The sequence below is a fragment of the Dasypus novemcinctus genome, chromosome 4 (genome assembly GCF_030445035.2).
Source record: "Dasypus novemcinctus isolate mDasNov1 chromosome 4, mDasNov1.1.hap2, whole genome shotgun sequence".
NCBI lineage: Eukaryota > Metazoa > Chordata > Mammalia > Cingulata > Dasypodidae > Dasypus > Dasypus novemcinctus.
In genome coordinates, this window is record NC_080676.1 from 48256909 (window position 1) to 48273257 (window position 16349).

Sequence of the window (16349 nt, forward strand, 5' to 3'; positions counted from 1 at the left end):
AAACAGTAATGTGGCTAAAAAATTATTTGGTACGTAAAGATATTATTTCAGTTACATAGAAAGTATAGTTAGATAGAACGATTCACTCCCCAGCAGTGCCTGGTAAGTGAATTTTTACTTTTTGTAAGTTCTTGGCATAAAATCTTGGTATAGCATGTGTAAGTGTTTTTTTTTTAACTTGTTATTTAGTTGTGTTTCCTGAGAAGAGGTATTTGTTACTTAACTTATGGGCTCTTTTACTGTGGTTACGTTCTTGGTATATTGTCAGTAGAAGTGTAGAATAGCAGTTTTTGAGCGGTAAAGAATTTTAAAGGTTTTTTTAAACCTCTTTATTTTAGACATAGAGAAAATAGGTAAAGTGGGGCTGATTTCCCCCATTTCATGAAGATGGAGCTATGTCTCTGTTGCTAGACAAGTTCTTTTCTAACTTACTGTACTTCTCTTTGCATTGTTTACACTACTTTTTAGTCAGAAAATGGGAGGTGTTTCTTCAGTTACATGAGAAACTTTAAAGAACTTACAATAAGATACTTAGTGAAGGAACGATTGTAAACAGGGCAGCCACCATCAATATTAATTGAGGATTTAAAAAAATAGAAAGGGAGGGGCAAGATGGCAGCAGAGTAGGAAGCTGCAAAAGCCAGCTCATCTTACAGAGCATTTAGTAATCAGCCAGAGCTATCTAAATCACCTGTTTGGGGGCCCAGGAGTTCAGAAGAGCATCCTACAACATCCTTTCAAGAAGACAAGGAGGAGATTGTCCATGAACAGTGAAGATTCCTGAGTAGAGCACTCCTTGCTGTGGAGGCCTGTGCCCATCCTCTGCTGGCAGGTCAAGATATCTTGGGAACTAGTCCCTGGCTGGAGTTGGAAGTTCTGTTTCCCAAAATTGGGAGAGGAAGAGATGGTTGGGCACTGATTTCAGCTACTGATTAGTAAATTTGGCTGGCTAAAATCCAATCCTAAGTACAGCTAAAACATGAACCTGTCCAAGTCAGAAAGATGCCAGTAGTCGCCATTTTAACTCCTCCTCTGGCATGAGGGGAAGCCAGGCTCATTAAAAATCACAGTGACAGAAAGGACCAGCTGCTTTTTGCACAGATAGGATTGCTGCCCTAGTCTAAGCTCCAGACCTCCCTCCAGCAGGGAGGAAGGTGGGGGGATCTTCACCAACCTCTCCAGGTAACTGCAGGCATTTTCAGCCTATGTAGACTATACTGTTTCATATACCTGTGGCTCCATACCTGCCCATGACAGGGTAGGAGGAGGGAAGATGCTCCCTCAGCTTCTCTAGGCAACTGCAGTTCATTTTGGGAATGCATGTACTAGATTGTTGGGCACACCAGTGGCTACATCTCTACTTCTGATAGGATAGGAGGGGGACTTTGTTTCCCCAGCCTTGCTGGGAAATTGCGGGCACTTTCACCCTGCATGGACTAAATTATTGGGCACAGCTTTTTTGATATCCCTGTCCCTGAAAGGGTAGGAGGAGGGACAGTGCTTTTTCAACTTCTCCAGGCAACTGTACTGACCAGATTATTGGTCACATCTGCAGCTCCATCCCCATGCAGGCATGGGAGGAAAAAGTATAGAGCTTTATCAGTGTTTCTGGGCAACTACAGACTGTCTTGGCCTGCACAGCTTGGATTACTGCACATGGCTGTAGCTCTGTGCCTACCCCTGATAGGAAAGAAAAGTGGAGAAGATTCCTCAGTTCCTGGGGCAACTGAAGCAGCTTCAGCTTCCACAGCTTATAGTACCAACTACATGCTACTCTGCTAGCAGCAAGGGAGAAAGGTCAAGTAGCATGAAAAGAACTGAAAAAATTCAGATTGGCTAAACACAAGCCACTATAAAGTTCCAAAATAAATTAAACCAAGTAAGAAAAAGGGGCTGCAAAACAGAGGCAATCAAATAGAAAGCCCTAGACTAAAGAGAGAAACCAAGACCAGAATAAATACATCAAGAAAATCAGATGACGGGACACCAACAAAAAATTACAAGCTATACCAAGAAACAGGAAGATATGGCCCAGTCAAAGCAACAAATGAGGCTTCCATATGGCATAAAGGAATAGGGATAACTAATCACATATATTTAAACAAATCTCCTTAATAAATTCAATGAGATGACTAAAGAGGTCAAGGATATTAAGAAGACATTGGGTGAGAGAAGAATTTGACAGCATACACAGAAAAAATAGCAGGTCTTATGGGAATGAAAGGTGAAATTAATGAAATAAAAAACACACTGGAGGCACATAACAGCAGATTTGAAGAGGCAGAAAAAAAGGATCAGTGAGCTTAAACACACACAAAGAACAAATAAAGAAAAGAAAGGAAAGTAAATGATGGGAACTAAATGGTGGCAAGAGATGTGCAGACATATGTGTTATGAGTGTCCCAGAAAGAGAAAGAAGGGAAAAGGGTCAGAAGGAATATTTGAGGAAATAATAATAGAAAATATTCCATCCCTTTGGAAGGATAAAGATGTGTGTGTCCAAGAATCTGAATAAATCCAAATAGTTCTATTGTGAGGCACATACTAATCAGAATTTCAAATGCCAAAGATAGAAAGAATTCTGAGAGCAGCAACAGAAAAGCAGTTTATCATATACAAAGTATGTCCAATAAGATTAAGTGCTGATTTCTCATCAGAAACCATGGAGACAAAAAGGAAGTGGTATGATATATTTAAGATACTGTAAGAGAAAACTACCAGCAAAGAATCTTATATCTAGCAAGACTGTCTTTCAAAAATGAGGCAAATTTAGAATATTCACAGATAAACAGAAACTGAGATAATTTGTAACCAAGAGATTGGCTTTTCCAGAAATGCTAAAGGGAGTGCTGCAGCCTGAAAAGAAAAGACAGGAGGGAGACGCTTAGAAGATAATCTAGAAATGAAGGTTACATGAGTAAAAGTAACTAAAAGTATCAAAAGAGTGGTGAAAATAAAATATGACAGCCAAAACCCAATGATCAAAATGGTGAAGTAAGAACTATCTTTTCAATAAAAACATTTAGTATTATGATTAAACTCCTCAGTCAAAAGACACAGACTGGCAGAATGGATAAGAAAATATGAGTAATCTATGTGCTATCTATGAGAGATTCACCTTGGACCAGGCCTTCTTAACAAGGCATTCATGAGCTTGAATTGAAATTAAAGAAAACATTATTCTTGTGGGGATGTGTTGGTGTGAGTATGATATATTTATTAAATAATACATGGTATAGTGTGGACTTAGTAAGAGATCCATGGTTTTCACCTGACTGGCAAAGGGATCCATGGAACAAAAAAGGTTAAGAACCCCTGCCTCAAATTCAAGGATAAAAATAAACTGAAAGTGAGAGGCAGGAAAAAGATATTCCATGCACACAACTGAAAAAAAAAAAGGAGGTGGAGTAGCTACACTTACATCAGATGAAACAGACTGTAAAAACAAACCTTGTCCCTGGTATGATTCTGTCCTGTGTGGTTATTCTTTTGAACAGTGGTTGCCTACCCCTGTCTGCCTTCTCTCCCACCTCAGTGCATGCCACCACCCCACTGGAGATTTGATGGACATGGGCATAAGCACCCTGAGGCCCAGAACTATCTTTTTGGTTGTGAACTAAAGACTGACAAATATTATCACTTCAAGGTGGATAATAATGAAAATGAGCACCAGTTATCTTTAAGAATGGTCAATTTAGGGGCTGGTGCAAAGGGTGAATTGCACATTGTTGAAGCAGAAGCAATGAATTATAAAGGCAGTCCAATTAAAGTGACACTGGCAACTTTGAAAATATCCATACAGCCAACTGTTGTCCTGGGAGGCTTTGAAATAATGCCACCTGTTGTCTTGTGGTTGAAGTGTGGTTCTGGGCCTGTGCCTATTAGTGGATAGCACTTAGTAGCTTTAGAGGAAGATGCAGAGTCAGAAGATGAAGAGGAGGAGGATGTGAAACTCTTAAGCATATCTGAGAAGTGATCTGCCCCTGAAAGTGGTAACAAGTTTACACAGAAAAAAGTAAAATTTGCTGCTGATGCTGCTGAAGATGAAGATGATGATTTTGATGATGAGGAAATGGAAGAAAAAGCTCCAATGAAGAAATCCGTCAGAGAAACTCCAGTCAAAAATGCACAAAAGTCAAACCAGAATGGAAAAGACTCAAAACCATTGTGTAGTTTGATATAGTTATGAATTCCAAAAATAGATATTGGATTATGTTTGTAAACTGGTCTGTATCTAGGCATGATTAAATTATGATTAGGGCTTTGATTGGACCACGTCATTAGGGTGTGTGGAGACTCACAGGTAAAAGGCATGGTAAAGGACAGATTTGGAGATTTTGATGTTGAAGTTTTGATGTTAGAATTTGATGCTGGAGCCTTGAGCTGGAGCCCTGGAAGCAAGCACACATATGAAAAAGAAGCAAGCCCCAGGAACAGAATAACTATGAGCCCAGAAAGAAGCAAGACCTGGGAAGAGAGGAACCCTGAGCCTAGAGAGAAGCAAAACCTGGAAAGAGAGGAACCCAGGAAGCCTGAATCCTGGCAGATGTTGGCAGCCATCTTGCTCTAACATATGGAAATAGACTTTGCTGAGGAAAGTAACTTATGCTTTATGGCCTGGTATCTGTAAGTTCCTACCCCAAATAAATACCCTTTATAAAAGCCAACAGACTTCTGGTACTTTGCATCAGCACCCCTTTGGCTTATTAATACAACCATCAACTCCAAAATCAAAAGGTCAAGAATCCTTCAAAAAACAGGAAAAATCTCCTAAAACACCAAAAGAACCTAGTTCTGTAGAAGACATTAAAGCAGAAATGCAGGTGAATATAGAAAAAGGTGGTTCTCTTCCCAAAGTGGAAGCCAAATTCATCAATATGTAAAGAACTGCTTCCAGATGACTGACTAGAATCTATTCAAGATCTCTGGCAGTGGAGGAAGTCTCTTTAATAAAATAGTTTAAACCATTTGTTAAAATTTCTTATTTCATTTCTTTAACAGTTTGTTAAAATGTCTTATTTCATTTCTGTAACATTTGATATCTGACTGTCCTTTTTGTAATTACAGAGTGAGAACTTTCCCTACCATGTCTGATGAATGTTGTCCAGGTTTCTTTGCCATGAATGTGTTGTCCAAAATGTCTCTTTAGTTTTTAAAAATGGAACTCCACCCTTTGCTTGGTTTTAAGTATGTATGGAATGTTCTAATAGGACATAGTAGTTAGTAGTGGTGGTCAGACAAATGGAAATGGTGGGGAGCCAAAATATACATGTGAAATAAACTCAGTGTTTTAATAAAGTAAAAAAAAAAAAAGAGCAAACCTGTAATTAGGGACTAGTAAGAACATTATACATATATCAATAAAAGGAGCAATTTACCAGTTATTTATAATAACTGTTATTTATAATAACAATCATAAATATATATGTACCTGATCAGGGTGCCCCAAATTACATGAGGCAAATAATGGCAAATCTGAAAGGAGAAATAGATGTCTCTATAATAATAGTTGGAGACTTTCAACTATTTCAGAAATGAAATTACCCATTACTTTGCAGCAAAGGGGGACTCTAAACTCTTAAAAAAAGATTGGTAAAAATGCTAATAATGAATATATATCTTCTTTATTAATCCGTTTTATATACAGTACAAACTGAAGTTTTAAGAAACATGATTAAGATCAAATAAAATTATTTAATACAAATAACAAAGGTGAAACAATAAATGACAAAGTTTTTAAAAACATAATGAAGTTTTAGAGTGCCAATAAAATGTTTTACTGCTTTAAATACTAATTAACAACAAATTGAGTATAAACCATTCTAGTCAACACTAAGATAATTCTTTTTAGCAGCCTCTTGGTGGGGGAGGGTAAGAGAATGGAGATGGAAGGGGGAAGGATCCTTTCTTTCCCTGAAGACACAAATAAAATGCTCCCAAGATTATAATCTGCTCTACCCCTGTCCCACCAGCCAAGCACCATTCCCAGCAACAGGTAGAGTAGTTTGGTTTGCTTCTCTATTAAAGCTGGTAAAATGTAAAAGGAAAGTTAGCTCAGATTTGCTATACATTAAGATAACATATGATGCAAAACTATAGAAAAACCATTCAAGATTTGCTACCTGTCAGAAAGAAAGCCAAATTTCATAATTTATATTCTAAGAATTATTGATTTAGTTCTAAAAAGAAAATATTATTGAAAGTTGAAAGACCAAATAGTGCAAAATGACTCATTTTAGAATTAATTTCAAGTAAATATGATTTATATATTTCACTAGAAGATACATTGCAATAGGGGTTCAATAATAAAAGGAAAATACTGAACTCAAATTTGGAAAGCTTTATATTCTTAGAAAATTATTAAAATTATTAAATTGTACTGTTCTAAACTACATTCTTCTTGAAAACAATACTTTTAGCATTAAGTGAAATAAGCATAAATCTCAGCTAGTTACTTTGAAATAGTCAAATTATTAAGTTAATATTTCAAAGAAGTAGTTTTGAAGATACGCTTCAAAGGAACAGTTTGGCCAATTAAATTTTATATTTATAAGGTAATTCAAACCCAATCTCCAAAAATAAACATATGTCCCTTAAAATAAATGCTGATTTGAGTAAATTTCTTAGAGTTTTGGTTTGTTTTTATCATTGACTTGGGTAATATACTAGGAAACAGTAGTCAGGTTATGGTTTGATTTTCTTAGGAAAATCACCTAACAAGGATTCCTTATAATACCTGCAAAGACCCTTATGTAAATGAAGAAATAGAGCAGACATTTTCTATAATATGATAGTTCTGAAGCAGGCTGCCTGGTGGGTGGGGACACTACCTCATGCCCTACATGTCCTCGTTGTCCTACAACTTTTGTCTTCAACTTTCAGAAATCTAACGAAGAGTGGTCAAAGAGTCTCTATTTGACTCGCTTCTGAGCTGACCACCCCACCCCACTTGCACTGTCAAAGTTTTCTTTGACACTAATGTGAAAGACACCAAGATTATTTTTATTTTTATCGAGACATTTATGTGTGCCTTAGAACACAACACTTAGAAAAGTATAAAATGTTGCTTAGAAACTGGAAAAAAAAAAGATTTCCTGTTAGGCCTCCATTTGAAATAGTGCGGCTCAACATATATTCCTACCAGCAATAAGTGTTCAGAATGAAATGATTGGGTAGTGAAAAATGATTAAAAAAAAAGATTTGGGAGAATTTAATGACCAAAATAATGTGTGTCAAAAATGCTATATCAGAATTTGATAGTCCATCAGAATATATTTATTAAATGAGTATGACACCATTCAAGAAGTAGAAGTTCTTCTGGTAGTCTTCATAGAGAAATTTGGAATAGTTACAAAGAATTTAAAGACTTGCAAGGGTGTAAATTTGAAATGAATCATAATTATTACATATTGTAAATAGCTATATTAATAAATATTAAGTTAGAGCAATGCTCTTTCAGCATAATTAACATGAAATACAGACCATGGGTAGTTTGCAAATCAGACAATGCATCTCAATTAACAGATGGCTGCTTTTAGGCTGCCCTGGAAAAGAGATGTAAGGGAAAATACTGATCTTTTAGCATGCACTGTAGTCTTCTATTCTGTGCCCTGGAGGAGAAAAGAGTAACCTTCCCTTAAGCATCTCTATTTTCCTTCTTAACCCACAAAATATATAACTAAACAGAAAAAAATAAAAATAAATACAACTGAACATGGTCACAAATATCTTTCTTACGTGAATAGTTTTAATTCAAAAGTGTAATAAACTCCCAGAGATCAAAGTTTCAGTCTTCTTTTGATTTATTATAATGTGGGCTCTATAATTTCATTTGCTGTGAGACTATCTTCAGGACAATTACACTTAACCAGTCATGAAGCTCAGCCTTTCATTTCCTCATCTGTGAAAATGGGAACAACTAAAGAGAATAATTTCTGATATTCAGTCAGTTATTAAATTATGAATAAAAGAAACACCAAAAATTGCAAAGTAAATCTTAAAAGATTTAAAAATTAAGATAATCCATTAAGACTGTGGCATTAGCAACTAATTAGTGTTACTAGGACTATTTTTGACCAAATATTAGCAAATATTTTTAATTGTTTAGAATATTTTATGAAAATCTTCTGAAGGAATTTCTTCTGGTCTTCATATCAGCAGTAGTTCTTTTCATAGGCCTTTATCTTATGAAGAGTGAACTTTGCTATGGACTGGTCTACCCTTTTCACATATTGTCACTTAGAAAAGTTGAAGAAAAATTTGAACCCCACTCATTACATATGTGCAAGATTTCAATTTATATATGTTGTGAACTTCTCATCCTACCAGCAAATTTCCTTTCCTGTCCATTATCTCTCTGGCTTACTTCTAGTTGATACGAGAGTATTTTATTTATTTTAAATATGTCTTGAATCATATTGAGATTATAAATATATATGACTAAATGAGTGTTTCCTTTAGATTATTCAAAGGAACTAACAACATAACTTGGTAAAAATATAATTTTATTATATTTATATTTATTAAAGAACTGATCTTACAAAATGTCATGCATAATGTGTAAAATTCCTATACATCACCCCTCCACCAACACCTTCCATTGTTGTGGAACATTTATTACAGATTATGAAAGAACATCATCAAAATATCACTACTAGCTATGGTTAATACCTTACATTTGGTATACATTTTCCATAAACGTCCCTATTATTGACACCATGTTTTAGTATTGTGCATTTGTGAGAGTTCATGGAGAACACTCTTATATGTGTACTCTTAACCACAGTCCATCATCAATCACATGGTTCATTGTGTTATATAATCCCATACCTTGAAAATCCATCCAAAGTGTACACTCAGTGGCTCTCACTTTCATCACAGATGTGGACTGTCATCTCTTCAGTAAATTTTTGAAGGTTTTCCATAGTCCAAAAGAAAAAATCCCAAGCTCCTATTACTGACCCTTAGCATTGACATAATACCTTGTTTGACATTGGTGCAAGGATATTACAATATTGCCATAAATTACATTAATTGTATTTTCCCCACGCATCACCATATTCTTACCATCTTGTAATAGTAATGTACATTTGTTCCAGATCATAGAAGAACATTCTGATATTTGTACTATTAACCACAATCTTCAACTACCACTGGAAGCACTGTTATTCAATTCCTAGATTTTTCTCTAGCATTCCTTCAATTGACATTTAAATACCTAAAAGACTCCTTTCAGCCACAATCCCATTTATGAACAAGCCATGTTAGTTATACTAACTATAATGTGTTACCATCAACTTTATCCACTTTTTCACTTTTACAGTCAAGCTAATTAAAAATTCTATATGCGTTAAGCATCAGTACCCTCTTTCAGCCCTCATCCTATCTCCTAGTAACCTATACTCTAGGTCTCAACACAATGTGTTTTTTCTTGTTATTTAGTTCATATTAGTGAGACCATACAATATTTGTCCTTTTGTGCATGGCTTGTATCACTGAGCATAATATCCTTAAGTTTCATCGATGTTGTCATATGTGGCCAATTTCATTTCTTAGAGCAGCGTAGTATTCCATCATATGTCTATACCACATTTTTAAAATCCATTCACTGATTAATGAACACTTGGTTTGTTTCCATCTTTTGGCAATTGTGAATAATGCTACTATGAAGATCAGCATGAAATAGTCTGTTTGTGTCCCTCTTTTCAGTTCTTCTGGATGTATTCCTAGTAGAGGGTTGCCAGGTCATATAGCAGTTCTATATTTAGCTTCCTAAGGACCTGTCAAACTGTCATCCACAGAGTCTGCACCATTGTACATTTCCACCAACACCGAAGGAGTGTTCCTATTTATCCACATCAGATCCAGAACTAGTATTTTTCTATTTTTAACTAATGGCAATTCTTTGAAATGTGAGATGATATCTCATGTAGTTTTAATTTGCATTTCACTAATAGCTAGTGATACTGAACATTTTTTCAAGTGCTTTTTTTGCCATTTGCATTTCCTCATTGGAGAAAAGTCTATTAAGTCTTTTGCCCATTTTAAAAATTGAATAGCTTGTCCTTTTACTGGTGAGTTGTATGATCTCTTTATAGAGCATACAGATCAAACCCTTATTGGATATGTGGTTTCCAAATATTTTCTTCATTAAGAAGGCTGCCTATTTACCTTCTTTACAAAGTCTTTTGAAGTACAAAAGTGTTTAAGTTTGAGGAGGTACCATTTATCCATTTTTTGTCATTGCTTGTGCTTAGGGTTTAAGTTCTAAGAAACCACCACCTACCACCAGATCTTGAGGATGTTTCCCTACATTATCTTCTAGGGGTTTTATGGTTCTAGCTTTTCTATTTAGGCCTTTGATCCACTTTGAGTTAATTTTTATATAAGGTATGTGATAGGGAACCTCTTTCTTTCTTTTAGCTATGGATATATCCAGTTCTCTCAGCACCATTTGTTGAATAGACTGTACTGGCCTAGCTGGGTGGACTTGATAGCCCTGTCAAAAATCACTTGGCCAAAGATGTGAAGGTCTGTTTTTGAATAATCAGTTTGGTTCCATTATTCAATAAGTCTACCTTTATGCCAGTACCATGCTATTTTTAACACTGTAGCTAGGTAATATGACGTAAAGTCTGGAAATGAGAGCCCTCCACCTTTGCTTTTCCTTTTTAAGATGTTTCTGGCTTTTGAGGCCTCTTACCTTTCCAAATAAATTTGATTATTGGCTTTTCCAATTCTTTAAAAAAGGTCGTTGGAATTTTTACTGTGATTTTATTGAATCCGTATATCAGTCTGGGTATAACTGACATATTAAAAATGTTTAGTCTTCAAATCCATGGACATATAATGTCTTCCATTTGTTTATAGAGCTTCTTTGATTTCCTTTAGCGACACATTGTAGTTCTCTGAATACAGGTCCTTCATGTACTTGGCTAAGTTTATTCCTAAATATTTGATTATTTTAGGTATTATTAAAAATGGAATTTTTTTCTTGATTTCCCTCTCATATTGCTCATTACTAGAGTTTAGAAATATTACTGATTTTTGCTTATTAATATTTTATTCTGCCACTGTTGAACTTATTCATTACCTCTAGTAACTTTGTTGTAGACTTTTCAGGACTTTCTAAGTATAGGATCATATCATCTGTGAATAGCCAAAGTTCTACTTCTTTTCCAATTTGGAAATTAAATAAAGAAATTTAATTTATTTTCCTTGCCTGATTATTCTAGCTAGAACCTCTAGCACTATTTTGAACAAAAGTGGTGACAGTGGGCATGCTTGTCTTGTTCCCAATCTCAATGGGAAAGCTTTCAGTCTTTCACCATTGAGTTCATTGTTAACTATGAGTTTCTCATATATGCTTTTTACCATGCTGAGAAAGTTTCCTTTAAATTTCTAATATTAGAATAATGTTATCAAGAAAGGTTGTTGGATTTTGTTGAATGCCTTTTCTGCATCAACCAAGATATTGTGATTTTTCTCCTGTTCATTATCGTGATGTATAACAGTAATTGATTTCTTGTTTTAAACCACCCTTGCATGCATGGGGGGAAAAACACTTGATCGTGATAAATAATTCTTTTAATGTACTTTTGGATTCAATTAGCAAGGGTTTTGTTGAGATTATTTGCATCTACATTCATTAGGAAATGGATCTATAATTTTTTTTGTTGTATTATTTTTATCTGGCTTTGGTATTAGGATGATGTTGGTTTTATATAATGAGTTTGGTAACATTCCTTCCTGTTCAATTGTTTGGAAGAGTCTGAGTAAGATTGCTATTAAATCTGCTTTGTATACTTGAAAGAATTCACCTGTAAAGCCATCTGGTCCATGGCTTTTTATTTGGGGGAGGTTTTTGATGACAGCTTCAATATCTTTACTTGTTCAATATCTTTATTTCTTGTAGGGTAAGTGTAGGTTGTTCATATGTTCCTAGAAGTTTGTCCATTTCATCTACATTGTCTATGTTAATGGCATATGGTTGTTTGTAGTATCCTCTTATGATCCCTTTTATGTCTCTAGAGTTAGTAATAAAGCCCCTCTTTTCATTTCTGATTGTATTTATTTGCATCATTTCTCTTTATTTCTTTGCCAGTCTAGTTAAGTGTTTACCAATTTTGTTGGTCTAGTAGAAGAACCAACTTTTGGTTTTGTTAAGTCTCTATTTTTTTATTTTGTTCTCAATTTCATTTATTTCTGCTCTGATCTTTGTTATTTCATTTCTTCTGCTTGCTTTAGGAATAATTTGATGTTCTTTTTCTAGTTCTTCCAGGTGTGTAGTTAGGTGTTTGTTTTTAGCTCTTCTTTTTTTAATATAAACACTGAGGGCTTTAAATATCCCTCTCAGCATTCCTATAGGATTTAATTTGTTATGTTCTTATTTTCATTCATCTCAGATATTTACTAATTTCTCTTGCAGTTTCTTTTTGACTCACTGATTATTTAAGTGTGTTGTTTAATCTCCATATATTTTTGAATTTTCCCTCTTCTGCCTATTGTTGATTTCCACCTTCATTCCATTATGATCAGAGGAAGTGTATACATTTGTATAATTTTGATTTTTTAAACGTTTATTGAGATCTTTTTTGTGAACCAACATATCGTCTATCCTGGAGAAAGATCCATGAGCACTTGAGAAGTGCATCCTGCCATTTAGGGGTGCAATGTTCTCTATATGTGTGTTAAGCTTAGTTTATTTATCATATTGTTCAAGATCTTTGTTTCTTTATTCAACCTCTGCTCAGATTTTCTTTCCAGTGAAAGGCTGAAAGCTTTCTCGCTGAGATGAGGAAAAAGACAAGATACCCATTGTCACCTTTTTTATACAATATTGTGCTAGATGTTCTAGAAAGAACATTTAGGCTAGATAAAGAAATAAAAGGCACCCAAATAGGAAAGGAAGAAGTAGAACTTTCACTATTTGCTGATGATATGATCCTATATCTAGAATCTCCTGAATCATAGTATATATGATTCTATATACTAGAATCTCTAGTAGAACTAATAGATGAGTTCAGCAAACTTGTGGGATATGAGATTAATATACAAAATCAATAGCTTTTCTATACACTACTGATGGGAAATCAGGAAAAAATTCCATTTATAATAGCAACTAAAACAATCAAATACTTAGGAGTAAACTAAACCAAGGACATAAAGGACCTATATTTACAAAACCACAAAACATTGCTAAAGGAAACCTAAGAACACTTAACTAAATGGAAGGACATTCCATGTTCATGGATTGGAAGACTATCATTAATGTATCAATTCTACCCAAATTGATTTACAAGTTCAACTGAATATCAATAAAAATCCCAATGGCTTTTTTGCAGAAGTTGAAAAGCTAATAATCAAATTTATCTGGAAGAGTAAGGGTGCCAGAAGAGCACAAAAGTTCTTAAAAAACAAAAATGACGTTGGAAGATTCTCACTTCTGGACTTTAAAACCTACTGCTTAGCTACAGTGGTAAAATTCAGTGTGGTGCTGTTTTAAGGACAGATAGATTGGCAAATGGAACCAAATCAAGAACTCAGAAATAGACCTTTACATCTACAGTCAAGTGATTTTTGACAAGGCAGTTGAGCTCTCCCAGCTGGACCAGAATAGTCTATTTGACAAATGGTGCTGCATTTGTCAGCTGGATATGAATATCCAAAAGAAAGAATATCCAAAAGAACTGGATATGAATATCCATAAGAAAGCAAAAGGACCCCTATCTCACACATTATACAAAAATTAACTCAAAATGGATCAAGGACCTAAATATAAAAGTGACAGCCATAAAACTCTTAGAAGAAAATATCGGAAAACATCTTCAAGACCTTGTGCTAGGCAGCAGTCTCTTAAACTTCACACTCAAAACATGAGCAACAAAAGAGAAAATAGATAAATGGGACCTCTTCAAAATTAAATACTTTTGCTCCTCAAAGGTCTCCATCCCAATTACTTATTTAAAAATTGTCTTTTGGTCTAGGACAGGGGTTCTTAATAGGGGGTCCATGAGCTTGATTTGAAATTCAAGAAAATTTTATTCTTGTGGGGATGTTTTAGTGTGAGTGTGCTTTATTTATTAAATAATACACAGTATAGTGTGGACTTAGTAAGGGGTCCATGGTTTTCACCTGACTGGCAAAGGGGTCCATGGAACAAAAAATGTTATGAACCCCTGGTCTAGGGAATCATTTCTGAATGCCTTTCATTTATTGTTACATTCCCCAATTTATTGTACTCTGCATTATACTATTCTTGCTTTTAAAAGACCATTCTTTCCTTTCTTACTTAAGGGAATGGGAGTTAACAGTTATTTTGTGCATATTATAAAACAGTAAGTAGTATGTTAACAGACGTTTCAAAGACTATGGGTATAGGTGGAAATCATCAGACTGGCAATGGAACTGGTCTAAGAGAGATAAAGAAAGAGGGAAGATGCATAAAAAATAGTTACCATCTACCTAGACTAGCTCTTCATCCATTAATGTTAGTTTATATTTATTTCTGAGTTGTGTCACTAGACAACTCTATATAGAGAAGGGTTTTCTGTTTTTAAAGACATTTTTTATTAACCCCAGCAACCTAACTCACAAAGGCATGAAGTTGTCAAAAGAAAAATAAGTCCAAATTCTGCTAACAAAAATGTTTCCAATTATATATGTTGGTCTTCACACCATCTCTGTATACAGAAGGCAGCACTTTTATTTTAAAAAAACCTTAAATATTGTATAGGCCATTATTGCTATCAGTCTGATTATGAATCTTCAGCTGAGAAGTTGTCTCAAATAGAGATCCATTTTGCAACCTAATATTATGGATTGGGTGGGGGGGGATCCCTTTGTAAAAATTCTTCACCACTATCTCCATAATCTCTACTTCACTGAGTTTCATCCAAGTGCGAAAATGAAAAATTATAACCTGCCAAGCATCAGTGGCAGAATGAAATGAAAAAATTGTGAGTTAATAACAGTGATGCTTGAAAAAAATTTCCTGGCCAATTTAACATTGCTTCATCCAAGGTCACTTCACAGAACTGATTATTTTTAGTAATTTGCAGATGAGACCATTCTACCTTGGTCATGGTCAGTGAAGATCAAGAAAATACCAAAGAAGGTTTAAAACTCAAGGTTATCTTTTTCAGATAAGACTCAAACCATGGTTCCACTTGATTTGCTTAAGACATGGCGGAGAAATAATTTTCAAAGAAATGAAACTTTAAGCCTATGCTATGTTTTATTGGAGATATAAAGTCATTGTAATGTTAAGCATCAGGAGTAAGGGTAGCAGAAGGACATTGCTTAGTAGTTCCTTAAGCAGTATTTCACACTGGGAGGAAATGCTCAAGATATTTCCCTAGTATTTCATTCTGATTCTTTTAAAAATAAATTGCTGAAGATTGTATTTTGTCTAAAAGTTGATTAAGATGTCCTTATATAGCCCATTTTTTAATTTCTGGAATACTTCCAAGTTTATTTTCTTTTGCCCAATTTGAAGTTATATTAAATAGTCCTTTAAGATATAACCTTGTTACTTTACACACAAATCTAGACAATTACAGCAAATATAATGGATATTTCCCATATTTTACTACTCATGTATAATGTTTAATGAGCTTTTAAGGTATCACTTTTGATACCTGTGTGTGTATGTGTGTATGTGTGCACACATGTAGAGAAGAGAGAAAGGAAGATGAAAAGGACAATTTTTTTTTAATATTATGAGCTCACAATGAAGAGATAGTCATATTTTATCTAACAATTTGCTGTGAACACATTTCTATGTCAATAATTATTGATTTGCAATTTAATTTTAAAAAATCAATTTTATTGATACATATTAATACAGCATAAATCCATCCAAAGGGTACAATGAGTGGTATTTGGTATAATCACATAATTTGTATTCATCAGTTCAATCATTATTAGAGCATTTTCCATATTCCAATAACAATAAAAAACAAAAAACAGACAAAACTCATCACTTCTCAGTTTTTCTATGCTTCCCTGCCATACATAGCTGCTAATGTTTCCATAGTTTATTTGTATATATATTTTATAAAAACTGTCTTAAATATGCAATATTATCCATATTCATATTTTACATGAAGTTTCACTATGTTATAAAGTCCCATGTTACAGTTTTTAGCTTTCTTTCTAGTACTATAAATGTCCTTAGACTTTCCCTTTCAACCACTTTGATTCCCATAAATAACTGCTAGTTAAACCACTACAGTGTGCTTTAACCATTTCTATTCATTTCCAAAGATTTACAAACACCACTTTTACTGGTAATGTACAGATTTACCCTCAGTTTTCCATTCTCAGCCATCATTCATTTTCTCATGACC

The 16349-nt window shown here is 34.4% G+C and overlaps 1 protein-coding gene and 1 pseudogene across 1 annotated transcript in view; both read left to right on the forward strand.

Annotated features, from left to right (window-relative positions):
• Positions 1–16349, forward strand: part of LOC139438838 (uncharacterized) — a 396979-nt gene that overhangs the window by 81166 nt on the left and 299464 nt on the right. The window lies entirely within an intron of this gene.
• On the forward strand, positions 938–4816 carry LOC101436099 (nucleophosmin pseudogene; annotated as a pseudogene).